The 20,682-nt window shown below is 39.6% G+C and overlaps 1 protein-coding gene across 1 annotated transcript in view; it reads right to left on the bottom strand.

The window, feature by feature from the left end:
• Nucleotides 1-19,895, bottom strand: part of LOC146002505 (serine protease gd-like) — a 92,081-nt gene extending 72,186 nt beyond the window's left edge. Inside the window, exon 1 of the mRNA XM_083140401.1 lies at nt 19,532-19,895. The gene's annotated coding sequence lies outside the window, so the exon portion shown is untranslated. The remainder of the gene's footprint in view (nt 1-19,531) is intronic.
• Nucleotides 19,896-20,682: the final 787 nt, after the last annotated feature.

The raw sequence follows: 20,682 nt of genomic DNA, 5'->3' as shown, positions 1-20,682 counted from the left end.
CGCACAATTTAAATTCGGTCCAAGTTACGTATTGTTTCATTTCAATACGGAACTTGGACCCTATTTAGACTGATACCATATTTAAATTCATCCGGAAAAAGGTTCCTGGACAGTATTTAAATTCATCTGGATAAAAAGTTTGTGGACCGTATTTAAATTCATCCGTAAAAAGATCCTCGACCGTATTTTAATTCATCCGAAAAAAATGTTCATGGACCGTATTCAAATTGATCCAGTCCAGAATAAATGTTCCTAGACCGAATTGAATTTCTTTACAGATTAGAAGGTTCTCTATGGCCCAGAACACATTTACGCTTGCTGATTTTTTCTCCTGCATAAATTCAGCCTGTTAAAGAATTTAAACAAAATGTCAGCGACGAAGTCTCAGTGTTTCTTTCCCTTAAAAATACTACGATTCAGTGAAACATAAATGGCAATATTCACGCATCCTACTGTACATAAAACTATGGTCGTATCTCCCCCTTCCCCGACGAAATCCCTCAACACGTCACAGCTGGATAGGCGGAAAATTGACGCAAAATACAAAAATGCAAGCACAATAAATGGCCTAGAGATGAAAATAGGCTTTTTTTGCGTCAGATAGACTATGTTGCCGCAGTACCGAATCGCAGAACGCGAAATTTCTCGAAACATAAACACTGTAATTTTCTTGTCAAAGGTCATCTTTATTAATTTACTGTACAGCTGAAACTCCTACAACTGAGAACTATCGTATTTACTTTTGAAAATCACACAATATAGCTTACTTACTGAAGAACGTTCAGAAATTGTTTTGCCTTACCTTAGAGGCTGTTGAACTATGAAGAATATTGAAAGATGTCAGTATGCTGTTTAATTCTGAAAATTTCTCAATCAAGAAGTCACCGTAGGCTAAATTCGTGCCCAGGAGAAAGCGCATTGACCAGCAGAACTCCAAAATAACTCGTAGCGTCTTAAATGACGTTCCACACCATTATTTCACACAGAAACAAACGCGGGGAAATACCTTAGAAACAAATACGATAACACAACTGCGTTTATCATTTTCACACACAGATGGCACTAGTAGTTATAATAATTATATGGTTCATTAACTAGGGAAGGAGGCTAGAATTTAAAGGCCTGTTGTTACAAATTTAAGTTAATTGATAAAGTTCCACGTGCAAATATTTATAATGAGAGTTAAAATTGTTGGCAAATAGTGGCTTAATAATTCCACGTGAATCTCGCAGGACATTGCTTTTAGTATAAAGGTTAAATATCTTGAGTTGAAATTCACAATTACATTTGAATTTAATTGGTTGGGGAAACTTATGTTGCAAACTTAGAAACCGACTTTGTAATTAGTAACTTACGAATGTTAAGACAATATTGCTAAAGACTATTAAACAAAAACTATTTGAACCGTTAATTTAGCGACGAGAAAGAGAACAATGGATGGAAAGACACAACTTCTTGAAAGCATTAGTCTGGAGGGGCTGGAAATGAGCACGGAAAACCATTTAGCCAACTTTTGAAACTACAATTCATATTGTATAGCAACGAAATTGTAAAATATGTATCGTATGGACTATGTTTCCACAAATATTCTAGACTTTCTCTTGCAATGACCAGTTGGATTGAATGGGTCTGTTTTACTTGGTTATTCTGTCATTTTTGGTAACTGCGAAGTTGAGGATGAGTTATGGTTTGATGAAATTGATGAAGGGACACTCACAAAGAACACCCAGGTCCAGGTCGGGATTCCAACCCGGAACCCCCAGCGGACTTTAATAACGAAATGGGAAAACCAATGCGATGATAACAGGTTCGATTAGTTACGAGCTTCAATCCGACAATTCCATGTATTTCATCTACTTTCATATAGTGTGTATATCTTGATTTTACTCTGTCCCGGGAGTCTCTGGAGAACGGGAACGAAAAAAGTGTCCAGTGGTGACCAGAGGTGGTCACCCTCCGGAGGGCGACCCTCATGAGGGCAGACCTCACCCTCACCCTCACCCTCCGAAGACTTGTGAGGGTGAGGGTGTGTGAGGGTGAGGGCGAGATCGACCCGTGAGGGTGAGGGCGTGTGAGGGTGAGGACGAGATCGATCCGTGAGGGTGAGGGCGTGTGAGGGTGAGGGCGACTGGTGAGTCGGGAGGGTGAGGGCGTGTGAGGGTGAGGGCGAAAGGCAAATCGTGAGGGTGAGGGCGTGTGAGGGTGAGGGCGACCTGTGAGTCGTGAGGGTGAGGGCGTGTGAGGGTGAGGGCCATGTCAATCCGTGAGGGTGAGGGTGCGTGAGGGTGAGGGCGAAAGGCTAGTCGTGAGGGTGAGGGCGTGTGAGGGTGAGGGCGAAGTCGAGTCGTGAGGGTGAGGGCATGTGAGGGTGAGGGCGAAAGGCGAGTCGTGAGGGTGAGGGCGTGTGAGGGTGAGGGCCATGTCAATCCGTGAGGGTGAGGGCGTGTGAGGGTGAGGATGAAGTCGAGTCGTGAGGGTGAGGGTGTGTGAGGGCGAAAGGCGAGTTGTGAGGGTGAGGGCGTGTGAGGGTGAGGGCGAGGGCGAGGGCAAGGAAAATCCGTGAGGGTGAAAGGCGAGTCGTGAGGGCATGTGAGGGTGATGGCGAGCCGTGAGGGTGAAGGCGTGTGAGGGCGAGGCATGAAGGTGAGGGAGATTGAACGAAAATGACCACCTCTTGTTTAAAGTTGGATCCGAACTACAATGTGCCTCCTCCACCAGGTCTAGTAAGAAATAGGCTTTAATATTTTTAATTCGTTTCATTGTGTTTCTAGTCCAAAAACGCATTTTTATATTGCCTATAAATGCCTATTAGGTGAGTGCCTATTTTGCTTAATCGTCCCTAAAATGCCTATTCTGCCATTTTTGCTTATTTCAGCTTTGTTATGCGCCTTTGGCTTTCCCTATGTTGAATGTAAGTGTTCGTTGACGTTCAACTGCCTGAAAGCCTCAATCGGGGTAAGCAAACTGGACAACCTGTTAGTGACTCATCATATATGTGGACGTAACGACGCCAGCTCTCCCCTTCTTTTTTTCCCCTGAAAGATTTGTGGGAATCAATCAGTACTCATTTGCTTTGTTGAGCCTGTGAAAAAATGTGGTTGTATGAGGAGGTATCATGTGTTTCAAAATGACAAGGGATATGACAGCCAGAAATGTATTAATCAGTGGCGTGCCAAGAGGGGATCGGTGGGGTTCATAACCCCTACGCTTTGCTCCAGTATTACTTTTAAAAAGTGAAAGGCAGTAAATGATAGAAATTACTGCGAAAATCCTGGACACGCCACTGGTATTAATTATAATTCATCTTCGCAGGGAATTGTGAATTAAAGTAATTCTGATATAAAGAACTTGCTCTAACCATTTGGCCAATTTGAACAAATACCCCAATTTCGGATGGCATCCCATTTCGCCTAACCGCCTAAACCGGTCGGAAGGGGGAATGAGGGAAATTTTGATCCAAGTAAACACCAAACAATTCCCAACATATGCCCATGCCAAATAGTCAGGTGTTGCTCCGAAAAAGGAGCATTGTCACACAATCCAGCAGCCGGGGGTGTTTGTTATATTTTCTATAAGATAAAGGAAAATAGGACTCCATTTCTTGGTCGATCTTTTAGTAGGCAAAAACAATCCTCCACTCGACCCCCTTCAATCTCTGACTTTAGTCGGATTAGAAACTCTAAGCTGCTTCATTGACGCTTAATGTTCTGCTTGTTCTTGTTTTATCTAACCTAACCAGGTGTGTGATATCAAGGATAACTAAGAATGATTTTCATAACTTGCACCGGAGTTCGGGCATTTATTTTGGTTAGAATAGTCAGACAAAAAGGCATTTATAATGTGGAAAATAGGCACCAAATTAAAAAATAGGCACCATAAACAAAAATAAAGTGGGAAAGTTCCAAATAATTTATCTCTATAATTTCATTTTAAAATCAACTAGTAAACAACATATTTACTTTCATTTGTTGCCTTGATTACACACAACCACTAGTATTTTTATGTTTTTTTGCTTTCTTGAACATTCATTGATAGCCGTCTGTCAGAAAGAATGATTTTCATAACGAGAATGATCTCATTTGACCACCCATGAAATAGGCTATTGTAAGAACTGGATTCATATCGTGAATAAAATGTTTTTTCTCGTTTAAGAATATCACAAATCGTTTTCAAGTTTTCCAGTTCTACATTTTTACTCATTACACCTTGCACTTTTCTGCAACAGCTAACTTTTTCTCCTGACACTTCAATTAGTAGCTGCACCGATTCCTCCAAGACTTTAATGGATAAGAGTTTCACCTCTTTTTCCCAGCTTTGTAATTGTTTCTGGCAACTGGCAACATCGTAATGTGCTAATAAATAATGTTTTTGAAAGAAAACTAAGTTATGTACAATTTTTTAAAAACACATTCTAAAAATGTCATTGAAAATTAAAAAAACATGCGTAAAAAGTAAAGATATAGGCAGTAGGGTATAAAGTAGGTAAAACGAAAAAGTTTCTAAATGTACATATATTAAGACAATTTTTTTCAATAAATGCAGCAGGAAAAAACAGGCATTTCGGCCTGTGGAGAGACCGTTAAATTTCATAAATCACATTATACGCGTACTGTGCTGATAAGCAGTTAGGCAAAGGGGATTAGGCGAAACTGGACTACATGCAATTTTGTGTTCAATTGTACGCACAAAAAAGGATGAAAAGCAATTTGCATCCTTTTAACCAAAAAAAAATATTTTAAATGGTGTTCCAATTAACATTTCTGGGAAGAAATGAACTAGTGTTACCTATTGCGCTAATTGCGCACAAATGTTTCATTTACAATGGATTATAATTTTAATCATATTCTCATTTGCATGAAAGCTAAGATAACATAACCTGATTAATTGAAAGCATTTGCATTATTTTATTTTTGTACGATTATATGACCTGTTTATCTGTGTATGTGCATCAAATTATAGAATAAGAAAGATTTGATTTTGATCTTCTAAGTGCACATGTTCTGGTGAGCCAAGAGAGGCCATTATCCAAATTATTAGAATTATATTATTTAGTAGGAGAGACAATGAGCAGGTTAACCGAATGGGCATAAAGGTGTAACATTTCTCAAATAGGGCAAGTAAAATGTGCTGCAAAATTCCCTTCTGGTGGAACTGTATTTTGTTTGTAAAAGAATAAATACAAATGATGTATTAAGTACAAAAATGTGTTGAATTTAATTGTACAGGGTGGCTCAAAAAGTCACTTAACACCCCCGGTACAAGGCCACTGCAGCGCGCAACATGGAAATGGTGATGACCAATCGTTATCAGGCCAAGAAGGAACCATATTGACGCCACCCGTGTGGTCGACGGCCATCTTGATGTCAGCCATCTTGAATTCAACTTCAGAATTTTAAATGGGAAGGGGGTGATATGATATATCAAATCAAGCTAGAATTTCACGAGAAATGCAATGGTGAAGGTTTTTTCGACGTATCTTTAACCAGTAAAAGGTTATGACTGAATTCTTGTACCAATTTGCTCCTTTTCGAGGTGTTAGAAAAATGTATTAAAATTTGTTTAGCGCATCGGTAACGCATCGAGATCAAAGAAATGTCTAGGGAGAGAAGTTCGCATGCCATTGCACACGATTTTAAGAAGAGCTGCGCATTATGAATGGTTCATGCGAACAATTTACAGTGTGACGCTTCCATTGAATTAAAAGTTCTTCACAATGACAAGGCCGTTTCGTTTCTACCTGGAACTGGTGATGGTGAGTGGTGAGGCGGTGGAAAAAAGTATGTCATGTGGAAATCGCCACATATTAATAAATTATGAAATTATATCTCAAACGTTTGCACTTAGTTAGCACATGAATGCACACTATGTATTTTTATAAGCACACAGATATTAATCAAGATATTAATGAGTTTATTGTGGCGATTCTGGCTTGATATCATGATAAAATCGCCACAAATCAAAAACATATTTTTCAGCAACAAAATTGTACTATCTTTTAGGCATTCGTTAGCACATGAAAGCGCACTATTTATTTAAATTAGAATACAAATAGTAATCAAGATATTAATAACATTATTGGCAATTCTGGTTTGATATCAAGAAAATTTGGGTTGCAATTGCCCCCTCGCCCTCTAATCGCCGCCACTGCCTCGCTGTTGTATTTCCTTTTTCATGACATAGGAGCTCCAATAATTATTTTAAACTTTCGTTTCAGAAGTAACTCAAAGAATAAAAATGGTTGCTGGAGGGTAATTTAAAGGGAAGTTTTCCCAACTTCTTTAGATTTTCTTATTGTCAAGAAATTTCGGGGAGGGGTTGTAGCCCCTTATTCCCATTCCCCCTCCTCCGCGTACGCCAGTGGGGGTAAGCAAATTGTGTGTCTGCTAGTAGTGGATTCCCGAGATCCTTGGATTTCAAAGCGAAAGCGTGGGCACTACATTATATGGGAGTTAACCATAAGGAACCCCACGATACAATTAACCATGGAAAATAATTGTAGAAATTGATTGACATATTTAAAATTATAACACAGTACTATTGTACTTGTACTTTGATTGTTGTTCTGTCTCATTCATTTTCTCTTTTCAAAAACTTCCACCCAGTACATTATATTTCCATGTCCACTCTGTCTTCAAAACTCTTCATTCACCAAGCTATAGTAAATGTTCCTGTTCCTTCTGTGAGATTACCATCATGGTTTCCAAGAATGAATGTCTTTCTTCAAATCGAATCTGTCTCTCTTACAACAAAGGATGGGGTGGAGGTAGGGGTTTTGAACACCTGCGGGGCAAGTCTTCCTTTTCCATGGAATTCTAGTAATTGTCACGTAGTGAGATCAAGTTCAACATATTTGTGCAGAGGATGAAGTGATCCCACAACTTAGATGTTTACATATCAATAGCTTGCGGATTTTTTACGTATTTGCCTTTTTCATTCTTTCGTAGTAAAACATAGGCTTTAATATTTTTATTTCGTTTCATGGTGTTTCTAGTCCAAAAACGCATTTTTATATTGCCTATAAATGCCTATTAGGTGAGTGCCTATTTTGCTTAATCATGCCTAAAATGCCTATTCTGCCATTTTTGCTTATTTCAGCTTTGTTATGCGCCTTTGGCTTTCCCTATGTTGAATGGAAACCTTCGTTGACGTTGAACTGACAAAGCCTCAATCGGGGTAAGCACACTGGACAACCTGTTGGTGACTCATCAGTCATCACCGTGGACATAACGACACCTACCGCCTAACTACCCTTTCTTTTTTCCACCTGAAATCTTGTAGCAGTCAATCCGTACCCATTTGCTTTGTTGTGTGTGTGTGTGAAAGGAAGTAGACAGTTATCTGTGGAGATATCATGTTCATATTTTTGAAAATGCCAAAAGCACAAGACTGCCAGATGTGTATTGATTTAAAAATGGATTTCTGCAAAAGTTTGTTTAACCACCGACGGAAAATTAGATTTTTGTTATTCAGCATCGCTTTTCTTCCACTTTTGGCTAATCGCGAGGATTCGGATGAGGGAAGACATGATGACATTTATGAAGGAACACTCGCAAAGAACATCCATGCCCAGGCCGGATTCGAACCTGGAACCCCTGCTGTGCTATCCACTTCCCCACGGATATCGGCCCCACTGACAGAAAAGTAATTTTCTGTCAAGCTTGTGTTAAATTACTATACAAATAAATATTCTATCCCACATACACATACCTATATAGTTTTACAAAATATCCTTGTTCAAAACTCAGGTTCTCTGTACGTGATTTTAGGCTCCTCTGAAAATGTTTTTCTACCTATCGCGTTATTAGGAAACAAGAATAAATGGTGAACAATGCACACCGAGATGAACCCTCTTACATTGCCTCAGTTTTGAATGAAACAATGCTAAGTTATGTGAAAAACTTAGTGTAGTGCCTTTGTGTTGCATAAGTCAACGATGCTATTTATTCTAAAATGTAATGCCATACAAATTAACAGCTCACGTATTGGTGTAATGTGCGCAATCAGCGCAATGAGTAACCCAAGTTCATTTCTTCAGATACATTTTATTGGGAACATCCACAATTTATTTTAAGGGTGCAATTTTTTTTTCATAACTTGGAAACAATTGGGCATGAAACTGGTGGAATTTACGTAAAAATGGCAAAGGTAATAGTGGCAACGGAAAAAGTGGCAAATTGAAAATGGCAAGCGGATAAAATGGCAACGATAAAAATGGTGAGAATAAAAGTGGCAAATACAATTATTATGATTTTACTTGAAAATTGAGAAATTTCTCGCATTTCACAGTTTGAAATTAAAATTTAATATAATGGTATATTTTTGCAGATATATTTACAAGAAGTATAACTTGCACATGTAGCTCAATATCGGACACACTGGACGGAGCAGAACTAAGCCTGAAATCTTCTTCATTAAGTTTTAGCCTAATGTACGAATTTCCATTGATTGATTTTGTTTATTTTACTTAAATTTTCTTGGATGGTCTCGAAGATGAGGATGTGTGATGATTAGGGTACGGATTTATAGCCACTAAAAACCTCTGAAATAGGCAGGCAATAGGCACCAAAATGATGCAAATAGGCACTTAAAAGGACTCTAAAATAGGCAACTAAAATAAAAATACATTAAAATAGGCATTTTTTACTTCCAATGCACATGCATACTGTATTAGCATTCCAGTTTACATATAAAAGTGTGCTAACAATTCACAAATTTCAGAGAATCGTCAGTTAAAGTAATTCTCGCAGAAATAACTTGAGCTAACGATTGTTACGTGAATAATTGTTCTGAAGTGATGAAAAAAAGGATTTGCACCATTTTAACAAAAAATATTTTAAAGGATGTTCCGATTAAAATTTCTCCGGAGAAATGAATTTCTGTTACCCTCTGTACTAATTGCGCACATATATTTCACAAAGAATTGACAATAGTTTGAATGAAATGATCATTTGCATGGAAGCTAGGATAACACAACCTGGTTAATTTATTTATTTGAATGTATTTTACTTGCACTTTTTGCACGAGTAGATGAGCTGTTCATCTGTGTATGCGCATAACATTTTAGAATAAATAATATCGTTTGACTTAGTGTCAGTGCTCGAAGTGAGTCGGCATGCGAGCGGATGGCATCCTCGCAACTAGCGCCAAGACACGCTATTAGTGTAATTCTCCATATTCAACACAAAGCCACTAAACGAAGTTTGTCACATAACATAGTATTGTTACATTTAGAACTGAGGTAATGTAAGCTGAAGGCTCGTCACAGTGTGCATTGTTCACCATTTATCCTTGTTCCCAAACAACGCGAGAGGTAGAAAAATCTTTTCTGAGGAGTGGGAATTTATGCGTGAGCAGCTCAGAGTTTTGAACAAGTGCAATACATAAAACAATACATATGTAGTACCTAGGTACATGTGATATTTCCCATGTGAAAGAAATTGTTTATTTGGAAGTAATTTAACAGTTAAAGATGTCTGCTTCATACAAGCTTGACAGAAAATTACTTTTCCGTGTGGGGACGACCTCCGTGGCGGAGTTGTTAGTACAACAAGGCTACAACTCAGGGGTCCCGGGTTGGAATCCCGGCCTGTGCATGGGTGTTCCTTGTGAGCAGTGTCGTGCCCAGGATTTTCGAAAGGGAGAGGTTATGTATATTTTTTCTTGGTAGTCAGCCCTCATTTTGTCATATTTTCCTACCTTTGACGTTCTTTTTTTTAGGAATACTTTGCGAAAGGGGGTTATAACCCCCATCAAGCCCCCCTTGTGCACGCCACTGCTTCTGAGTGTCTCTTCATCAGTTTCATCATATCACTCATCCTCATCGATGCGATTAGCCAAACGTGGAGAAAAGCGGCGTTAAATAACAAAAATCAAGTTTTCAGCCGTAAAACAACCTTCTGCATCAATCCATTTTTGATTAATACACTTCTGGCTGCCTTGTGCTTTGGCATTTTTAAACATATGAACACGATATCTCCACACATAACTGCCTATCTCCTATCACACGCTCAACAAAGAAGATGAGTACTGGTTGACACTAGAGGCTTTCAGGTGGAAAAAAGGAAGTAGTGGGTTCAAATTTGGCGAATACCATATTTCAGTCAGTTCAATATAACCAATGGCTTACCTCCTTCAATGTAGGGAAAGCCAAAGACGCATAAAACAAGCTGAAGTTATCAAAAAAGACAGAATAGGCATGTTTAGGCACGATTAAGCAAAACAGACACTAACCCTCAAAATAGGCATTTATACGCACTAAATGCGTTTTCGGACTATAAACACCATGAAACGAACTTTAAACATTAAAGCCTATGTTTTTCTGCAAAGGAATAAAGAAGGCAAATAAGCAAAAATCCGCACCCTAGTGATGATACTTTAAAACTGAAGAAGGGACACTCACAAAGAACACCTATCCAGGCCAGGATTCCAACCCGAGACCTGTGCCATCGTAGCGCGCAGTGCTAACTACTCCGCCGCGGAGTAGTTCTCTTAGAAGAAGAAGATGGAAAACGGTTGTAGCAGCAATACCGACCTAGTTTAACTTTAATGTGGTGACATGATAACAGTGTGGCAGCGGGGGGATGATCTGTGAAAATGTTGCTAACTCGGGGAAACCATGCCCCCTCACTTCGAGCACTGCTCATCCTCTTTTTTTAAAAGTGATAGGTAGAAAAACAAACCCTGTCCTGGATACGTTTTCGGAGTAGCCGAAAATCACGTAACCAGCTGATAGTTTTAAACAAGGCCATTACATAAAATTACATATTTTTCCCATGTGGGAAATAAATATTAATCTGTCTTTTGATTTTAGGGTGTTTTTTGAAGTGCTTATTTTTTATTTATTTTTGTGCCCATTTGTCTGCCTATTTGAGGGCTTTTAGTGCTTTTCAATTTGCACCCTCATTGTTAGACATTATACACGTACACATTAATATCTACTGTTTTCCGGGCTCGGTTTAAAAACTGAAAAGTGGAGTTTGATCTTTCCAATTTCCCTTCAATTATGTCCATGGAATGATAACTACCAATTTTATTGTATTGTCTTCACACATGCATATTTCTCAACATTTATCCCTTAATAATCAAGTAATGTAATTTTATCATAAATCGATTGTGTTTTAAATAAAAATGAGAACTTAGCAATATTCCAGTGGTTTCGAGGCCAAATATCTGACGCATACATAAAACATAAAAACTTTCACTGTCAAACGGGAGGAAAGCAAAGTAACAAGAGGATAAAAAATAACGGATCCTGGTGTGTCTTACAGTACCAAGTTTAGTTTTAAAGAACATATGTATCCACTATGTCGCAAACCAAGGGTACGAAAAATTCGGTTTTTGTCAGATGTCGTGGATAAGATCTGGCAAGCGTAAAAAATATTAGAAGTTGTTTATTGATGTGATGAATAAAGATAGAACTCTAAAAGTAGTCTGCCAATGTTTTCGACATTGTGAAACAAAACAGCGCAGTGTCTGCATGCCAATCGTATATTTCTTTAACTTTCCTATTGTTTTTTTGGCACTTGACAATTAATTAATTAAATATTTCCTCAATTATAGTATCAGTTACATTTCTTATATATATATATATATATATATATATATATATATATATATGTGTGTGTGTGTGTGTGTGTGTGTGTGCGTGTGTGTGCGTGTGTGTGCGTGTGTGTGCGTGTGTGTGTGTGTGTATTTGCATGCATTCTTTTACAACATACTTGTTTCTCTTAACATATTGCCCTCTCACCCCACATCAGTCCTTTTTATTCCTCTTCTTATCTATGTTCCTCTTTTTTAATTTACTTGTTGTTGCTATCCCCTCATACTACCCAGGTCTTGTGAAATATATGCCGTCAAATATTTCTCAGTGTTCACATTATGTATAGATATGTAGACAGAGGCAAAGGAATTGAGAATGGGAAAGAAATAATTTAATAATTCCCATTCAGTATCGATGCCTCATATGCAAACAGGTAGGAGCAAGCGGGTACTCGACTGTTTCCCCTATTGACAATGACGTTACTGTAACCACATTCGTTAAAAGAACAGCATTCATATCATTACGATCAGATTTCCATTTACCTGGTAGAGGTTCAATCAACAAATTTTCTTGACGGAAAATAAACTAAACTAAATGTTTGGTAATTGCAACGTTGTGTTCTCTTAAAATCGAGACGAATTACATGGGGTGTAGGCAGCAGTAGCATATGATATTCGTAGTATCTTTGCTATAACCCACTCTGTTAAACGCATGTGATTATCATGTGATTATTTATTAATCGAAACACTGACCGTGTATTATGACGGATTTCTTCCGAAAAAAAAAATGAAGTGAAATAGTTTTTTGGGGAGAGAAAATGAAATGAAAAGTTTCATGTGCCCAGATATGGGTTTTTCTTTGTGTTCCCTCGCCTATTCCTTATTCATGTATCTTTATCGTTGCTATTCTAGAGAAGTATAATTGGAACGTGAAGAAACCAAAATACGAATTGATTGATTGATTGATTTGCTTTATTGTACTCCGCTTTTGTGCCAATTTTGGCTAATTGTGAAGATGGGATGCGTGATGAGATGATATGATGAAATTAATGAATGGTGACTCACAAACATCCATGCACAAGCCGACAGTCGAACCCGGGACCCCTTGCGTCGTAACGCGATGTGCTAACCACTCCGCATCAGGGGGCGGTTCAAAATAATAAGAAAAAGAAGCAATGTACATTGCCCATCAACAAGGTAGTAATATTTTATATTCGTTATCAAGGGATGTAGTTTGTTAGACGTAAACTTTATGCTCAAATAAGCTAATATCTACTGCACCTACAATTACAATGGGAGAAGTACTAAATTGTCCACCAACTAAAAGTGGAATCCTTGGATTCCAAAACGCAGAGGTGCAACAACGAATTTTGTCGGTGGGGGGGGGGAAAGTACCAGGGTAAAAGTACCAATAGTTGTAGTAGTAGTAAAAAATGACATTATTATTATTATTATTATTATTAGTAGTAGTAGTAGTAGTAGTAGCAGCAGCATCAGAAACGTTATCATCCTCTTAAATTACGCAAAAAGGGGGTAGAAGTCGGTGCTAAAGTATTTGCTTGGTCAAACTATTTGAAATATCTTTTCAACACGTTCAATTTCACATTAGCTAATAATGGAAAACAATCACACAAACTGTATTTTTGAATGGCAGAAAATGCACGATAAATGCATTCTGATTATAATTCTTTTCGTACACATGACATGTATAACTTTCATGTACATCATATGTTGAACACATATGCAACATGGAGCGACATAAAATAAGAAAATACATATGCAACATGCTGCCACTAAATTGTGTACAAATTCAAAATTTATTCAATACATATATGTACAACAGATGTATATTGCCTAAATATATTACATTACAGAAAACAATTGTATTGCGAGCAAAGCGTATATGAAAATTTTTAGATCCAATTTTTCCAAACTGAAAAGAATATTGATTTAATATGACGCAAATAATTTCACGGGGCGCAATGGCATTCTCTCTTTTATAGCTTTTTTTAAAAATTTAGATCGCTCAGCGCCCATGGCCGACTCCCGCCCCCCCCCCCCTAACTACGGCTCTGAACTTGACGATATGGGGAAAACCAGACAGTGCGAGCGAAGCGTGCAAGAAAATTTTAAGAAATGTATTTTTATTTGCACAATATTTGAAATCAATGGGGGGGGGCAATTGCTCCTATGTGCCCCCTGGAAATGCCCTTGGCCGTCAACGTTTGCCCCCTTAGAATTGACTTCCGTCGAAGGTTTGGGGGGCAATGCCTCCCTGCTCCCCTGTAGTTGCGCCACTGTCAAAACGACAGCGTGGGCACTAGTCTGTTTGACAAAGGAAAGTTTATTTAACCACGACACGATACAATCAGCGATTCACGAATCAATGAAAAATAATTTTTGAAATTGACTGACATATTCAAAATTGTAGCACAGTACTATTGTACTTTGATTGTTCTGTCTTCATAACCACGAAATTTATGCCTCGTCAATATATTTCCCCCTTTTAAAAGCTTCTACGTTCTATTTAGTGAACATATTTCCATTTCCAAGCTGACTTCAAGCTACTCTAAATACTCCTGTTCGCGGTGCAGATTTCCATCACGGTTTCCAAGAAGATCAGTGAATGGAATGTTGTTTTCCAAATCCAAACTGTTCTTGCAGACAAGAGGGTGGGGATAGGGGCTTTGAACGCCTGCGGGGCAAGTCTTTCTCATCTATGGAATTCCGGTAATTGTGACGTAGTGAGATCGAGTCCAACATCTCTGGGCAGAGAATGAATTGATACAACTCAGATGCTTGTATATTATCATTGTTATAGAGTGATAAACAACAATAAATAAAGACGGAGCAGTTGCATCTTCCATTGATAAGGTGTTTATAAAGTGAACGCTACTGTCAGTGGCCCACCCACAATACTGTATATGACAAGATTTTTGTGACAACGTATAGTTAAAAATAATAAATATATTAAAAATAATAATTATACTTGATGTAAATTAATTATGCAATATATAACTCAAATAATCTTAGTCCAAAATGATACTCATTGTTAAACCTTATTGCTTAATAAAGAAAATTTATTATTATTATCATTATTATTAACTTTCTTCACATGAATGAGTTAACAATTTCGTGTCATTTCAATGTATGAAATGCACGTGGTAAAGGAATCAGTCATTTCTTCAAACATCGCTAACTCTCTACGGAGGGCAACCCTCATGAGGGCAGACCTCACCCTCACCCTCACCCTCCGAAGACTTGTGAGGGTGAGGGTGTGTGAGGGTGAGATCGATCCGTGAGGGTGAGGGCGTGTGAGGGTGAGGGCGTGTGAGGGTGAGGGCGAAAGGAGAGTTGTGAGGGTGAGGGCGTGTGAGGGCGAGGGCGAAAGGCAAATCGTGACGGTGAGGGCGTGTGAGGGTGAGGGCGACTTGTGAGCCGTAAGGGTGAGGGCGTGTGAGGGTGAGGACGAGAGGCAAGTCGTGAGGGTGAGGGCATGTGAGGGTGAGGGCGAAAGGCGAGTCGTGAGGGTGAGGGCGTGTGAGGGTGAGGGCGAAAGGCAAATCGTGAGGGTGAGGGCGTGTGAGGGTGAGGGCGACTGGTGAGTCGTGAGGGTGAGGGCGTGTGAGGGCGAGGGCGACTGGTGAGTCGTGAGGGTGAGGGCCTGTGAGGGTGAGGGCGAAAGGCAAATCGTGAGGGTGAGGGCGTGTGAGGGTGAGGGCGAAGCCGAGCAGTGAGGGTGAGGGCGTGTGAGGGTGAGGGCGACTGGTGAGTCGTGAGGGTGAGGGTGTGTGAGGGTGAGGGCGAAACGCAAATTGTGAGGGTGAGGGCGTGTGAGGGTGAGGGCGAAGCCGAGCCGTGAGGGTGAGGGCGTGTGAGGGTGAGGGCGATAGGCAAATCGTGAGGGTGAGGGCGTGTGAGGGTGAGGGCGAAGCCGAGCCGTGAGGGTGAGGGTGAGGGAGGTTGAACGAAAATGACCACCTCTGGTGGTGACTAGAGAGGTCATGGAGGACAAAACGCGGCTGAAGCTACCAGCCGTTTGCAGCAGCGCGCACTCGCTTTCTCCCCTTCTCTACCGATATCAACAGTCTTGCTCCACAGAGGTCCGAGAGAGATTGTAGTGTGAGGGTGGATCATAATTTTGGTTAGAATGAATGATGATTTGAAAAGGGGGGCAGAACCAGGTCTATATTCGGTGCTCGCACGTAGGACATAATACTACTACACTACGAAAGCTGACCCAATTAATACAATAGGGTTACAATATTTTCCCTTTGTCATGGGCGTCGGGAGGGGGTCGAATCGGTCTGTCTCTCGATTCCCCTGGAAATTGCTATCTTTTATTTCAAGTTACACAAAGCAAAAAGCTCGTTATTTTTATAATGTCTTGAACCTCGCCCTACAAAAAATTTCTGGCGAGGCTCTTCCCTTTCAAATATAGGATTGATTGATTGAGTTCTGTAAGTCCACTTTATGCACAGTAAGGCTAATCGGGACTGGACCTACAGTCTAAAATGGAATCCGAACCACTAGATGCCTCCACTTGGAATCGAACCCGGGACCCCTTGATTACAAGGCGACGACGTACCACTTTTTTTTCTTTTAAGGAATACATCTACGCGGTAGTATCCCCGTCATTCACCATTTTCTCAACTTTCACAAATATCCATTTTTACAATATTCTCGATTTTTCTCATTACGACATACACAAACATCCTTGTCCTAGCCGGGATTCGAACCCGGGACCCCTGGCGTTGTAGCGCGCTGTGGTAACCACGGAGGTCAATAACCACTGCGCCATCGGGGAGGCCGACCAATACAGGATAACCTGAACGGGATTCTAAAAAGTAATAGGAACAGAAAAAGGCTTGTGTGCCCTAACACAGAACATTGATAAATTTTATACCTATTTTAATTCACATTACATTATATATGGTACTTGTTTACTATCCTTCGGACACATTTATTTATTTTTACAGAAGAAACTACTTACCGTAATAAGTCCCTGCAGCATTGTCGAACATCGGGAAGGTGTTTTGTGTGATGTGGGAATGTTTCATAGCTGAAATTCATGTTGTTCGTTGAAAATTAATTCTCCGACGGAGAATAGCTAGCCCCACGAACCATTGGCGCGTGGATAGGTTAGTTCTGTTAGGTTATGAAACATAATTAAAATTTGGTGTCGTGTTAGTATCAGGATCTAGAAATTGTAAATAATTGCGAACCATTGGCGCTAGCCCCACGAACCATTGGCACGTGGTTAGGTTAGTTCTGTTAGGTTAGGAAACATAGTTAAAATTTGGTGTCGTATTAGTATCAGGATCTAGAAATTGGAAATAATTGCGAACCATTTGCGCTAGCCCCATGAACCATTGGCGCGTGGTTAGGTTAGTTCGTCTCAGGCAAGCGAAAAGGCCTCTCAGAAAGACGTACTGGTAATGTTAAAAATTACAATTAATTTCATCAAAACAACGTTGATATACCTTCAGGAATGTTCCGCGAAGCAGATACGTAAGTACGAATGTCAAAAATTGACGAAACGAAAAAATTAGAGGTGTCCGAAGGATAGTAAATTTTTACCAGATCTCTTGAAGTGTTAATTGACTGCTACTGACATCATCTCTTACTACACACCCCATACCACTTTTGATGATGCAGATATTTATACCATACAAGGAAAAAATGTACAATGTTCACCGTACAATCCACCCCCGCCCGAAGCAATAAAACTCCCTTTCGTTCCCAAAACTTGGGAGCTATTATTGGCCTTTCACGCAGATGTGGAAGTAATGTGGATGATTACGTCAAAGGCGCAGATTTCTGTCCAAACGGGAAGCTGCAACAGCGAAGGTACAGATAGGAAACAACTTATTTAAGTCTGGAGAATCTTCTAAATACTCGCCGTTACTTAGACTTCGGCTCATAAACAGGCTGAACGAATGTAATAGCTGCTGTACATGTTCTGTAAATTTATCCTTCACGAAAGTTGTGAGCAAAATAATATATGCTGTATACATTTTCACTCTTCACTGCAAACAAATTATGAAGAATTATTAATATTATGGTATGACTTAAGATGACCGGACCCCTCTCCAATTTTCTTCATATTTGACGTACTTACTAATTGAGGCCTGCTAATGACTAATCTGAAGTTAACATTTGTCGGAAACGTCTAGAAATTGCAAAATAATTGCGGACCATTGACGCTAGCCCCACAAACCATTGGCGCTGGCCCCACGAACCATTGATGTGTGGTTAGGTTAGTTTCGGTTAGGTTAGGCAAACATAGTTAAAATTTGGTGTCGTAGTACTATCAGGAATATATATATTTCCTTGTGAAACAAAAAATTTCGCGAAAATCGACGGTTTCCATCCCGAAAACTAACGACTTATTTTCGCTTATTTTGCAACTTCTAGACGTTTCCGACAACCTTCAAATTCGTGATTAGGAGGCCTCAATTAGTGAGTATGTCAAATATGAAGAAAATCTGAGAGGGGTCCGATCATCTTAAGTCGTTCCCTTTTATTTCAAGTTACAAAAAGGAGAAAGCTCGTTTTAATGACTTGACCTCACCCTACAAAAAATATATGACGACGCTCTTCCCTTGTCTGTACCTATGCCGTTGCCAATACAGAATTTACAGAACTGATTGATTGATTGTCTTTTTAAGTCCATTTTATGCACAGTAAGGCTAATCGGGACTGGACCTACAGTTTAAAGTGGAATCCGAACCACTATGTGCCTCCACTGGGAATCGAATCTGGGATCCCTTGGTTACAAGGCGACGACGCTACCACTGCGCCATGTATTTTCATGTTTGTATATACCTAATACAAATGTAGGTGTGAATTAATATTTTAGAAAAGAAAGCTTTTAAAAATATCGAGTACGGGCGCACAATTGAAAGTTGCAGGTGGGTGCAGAACGTGTTAGTCACGCTACTGCCTAATGAATCATGCAAAGATAGCTCCTATACTTAGGATTAAGAATGTAGAAGAGTTGAGGCATTTTCCTCTCAAATGATCGAAGTCCGACAATCGAACATGGGAGTAGCAAAACTTTCCCATTGGCCAAAATCACTCAAGAGCTGATTGGAGAACAACAGACGCAGTAATGAACATGGGCGCAAGCACTGCATTCGACAATAACGTATTTCCGCCATACTACAGCATCATCAAGAGCAGAAATGGGAGCGATTTTACAATACCGGGAATTTCTCCATTTTGTTTGAAATTCGGCATACTCACTAAATTAGGGCTCCTAATCACGAATCTGAAGTTAAAATTTGGCGCTCACGTGTCAAACTTGCAAAATAAGAGGGTCAGTCATCGCAACCGACAATGCACAATTGCTCATTATTTATCGCAAGATTTTCTGTTTCGAATACTTCAAGAACGAAATATATATATTCCTGATATTACTACGTCCCTAAAATTTAACTATGTTTCCTAACCTAACCTAGCCTAACCTAACCACTTGCCAATGGTCCGTGGGGCTAGCCATAATTCAGGAATTTCTATACGTGAGTACCAAATTTTAAGTGCAGATTCGTGATTAGGAGACCCAAATTAGTAAGTATCCGAAATTTCAAACAAATTGGAGAAATTCCCTGTATTGGTAAATTATACCAATTCGATTGTAAACAACATGGCTATTAGTTTTGCGTAATTACTACCTATTGTTTGTTAAGTCCACTTTATGCACAGAAAGGCTATTCGGGACTGGACCAGTTTTTAAGTGGGATCCGAACTACTCCACAGGATATCGAACCAAGGAATCCTTGATTACAAAGCGACTGCATTACCACTTTTTTTTTTTCCTTCGAGGAAAAAAAATCCCCTAAGCAGCAGTTTGGAGTTTACTTCCTGTTAGATAGTCAAGTGAAGCCAAGGAAGTTGTAACTCAGTCAAAAACTATAAATAACTACTTCCTTCCGCTTTGAAAAATATTGTTGCTTACACCTAAATGAGAAAGAATTTGGTTGTCAAATACCTTATCGAAAGCCAGCAAGCTGTGTCACGGTTTAGGCATACTGTTTCGTGATGTGTCTTCTTCGAGAAATCGTTTTAGAATGTAGCACACTTGGATAACAAACGACAATTCGTAGCACTCTACCGTGCTTGGATTTTTCACACTTCCCTCGTTTCACTGCCACACTTCATCACTGACTAATAACTCTAATGACAAACTGCAGTTCCTGGATTTCCACCTAGAGGTCACTAGGTGTTCATGACGTAGTCTCACTCGCAGACATGGGCGAAATCTGCCCGCTATTTTGACAGATTCCAATTGCGCTTGCGGTAGGCGTGAAGAAGACACTTTCCTTCTCCTCAACCTTGAGTTGTTTGCTCGGCAAACACAGTGAACGACGGGAAACAAAGCTGTCAAATGTCTATGGCAGGGAAGTCAAGCCTTCCTTGTCAGAACAATGGCTCTTGAGCACTGAAGAGAGACACACTGCAAGTCATGTGTTCAATTAATATTCCCGCATCGTCGCCTGCTTGTTTTGTGAATGAGAAATGATTACAGCTTAGGTTATCCCTCGGCATGCGGTGATGTGATGTTTAATATTATACTAACTAGCAAAGTCGTAGCAGGAAGTGTTAATTTTCATTCAACCTCCCTCACTTTCGCGATTCGACTTCGCCCTCACGAATCTCTCACATGGTCGTCGCCAGAAATTTTTGTAAGGGTGTTAGGGTCAGGCCCGTAGCCAGGCAGGTGCCATGGGGGGGGGGGGAGGGGCAGCCCCTTCTGACATTAGGTAAAACTATTTTGCATATTTTTTTCAGTGAAAATGTAGACAGCTGATATTATTTTGCTCACAACTGGTGAAGGATAAATTCACAGAACATGAACAGCAGGTATTACATTCGTTCAACCTGTTTATGAGCCGAAGTCTAAGTAGCTGCAAGCATAGGCGTAGCTAGAACTTTATATTTGGGTGTGCACAAAGAAAAAAATGAGGTCTTGTACCTTTATAATAACATATTTTGCAACACAATCACTTGGCTCTTTAACTGCACTGACGTTTGTAATGTAATATAAATTCACTAAATGACAGTGTTGAAAATTTCTGAATATATGTAGTAGAAAAAAATCAAATTGCATAGAAATTACACACACACAAAATGTTCATAAAT

The sequence above is a fragment of the Lepisma saccharinum genome, chromosome 18 (assembly GCF_977018435.1).
Source record: "Lepisma saccharinum chromosome 18, izLepSacc3.1, whole genome shotgun sequence".
Classification (NCBI taxonomy): Eukaryota; Metazoa; Arthropoda; class Insecta; order Zygentoma; family Lepismatidae; genus Lepisma; species Lepisma saccharinum.
Note: the sequence above shows the minus strand (reverse complement) of the source record. Positions and strands in the feature narration are given on the sequence as shown.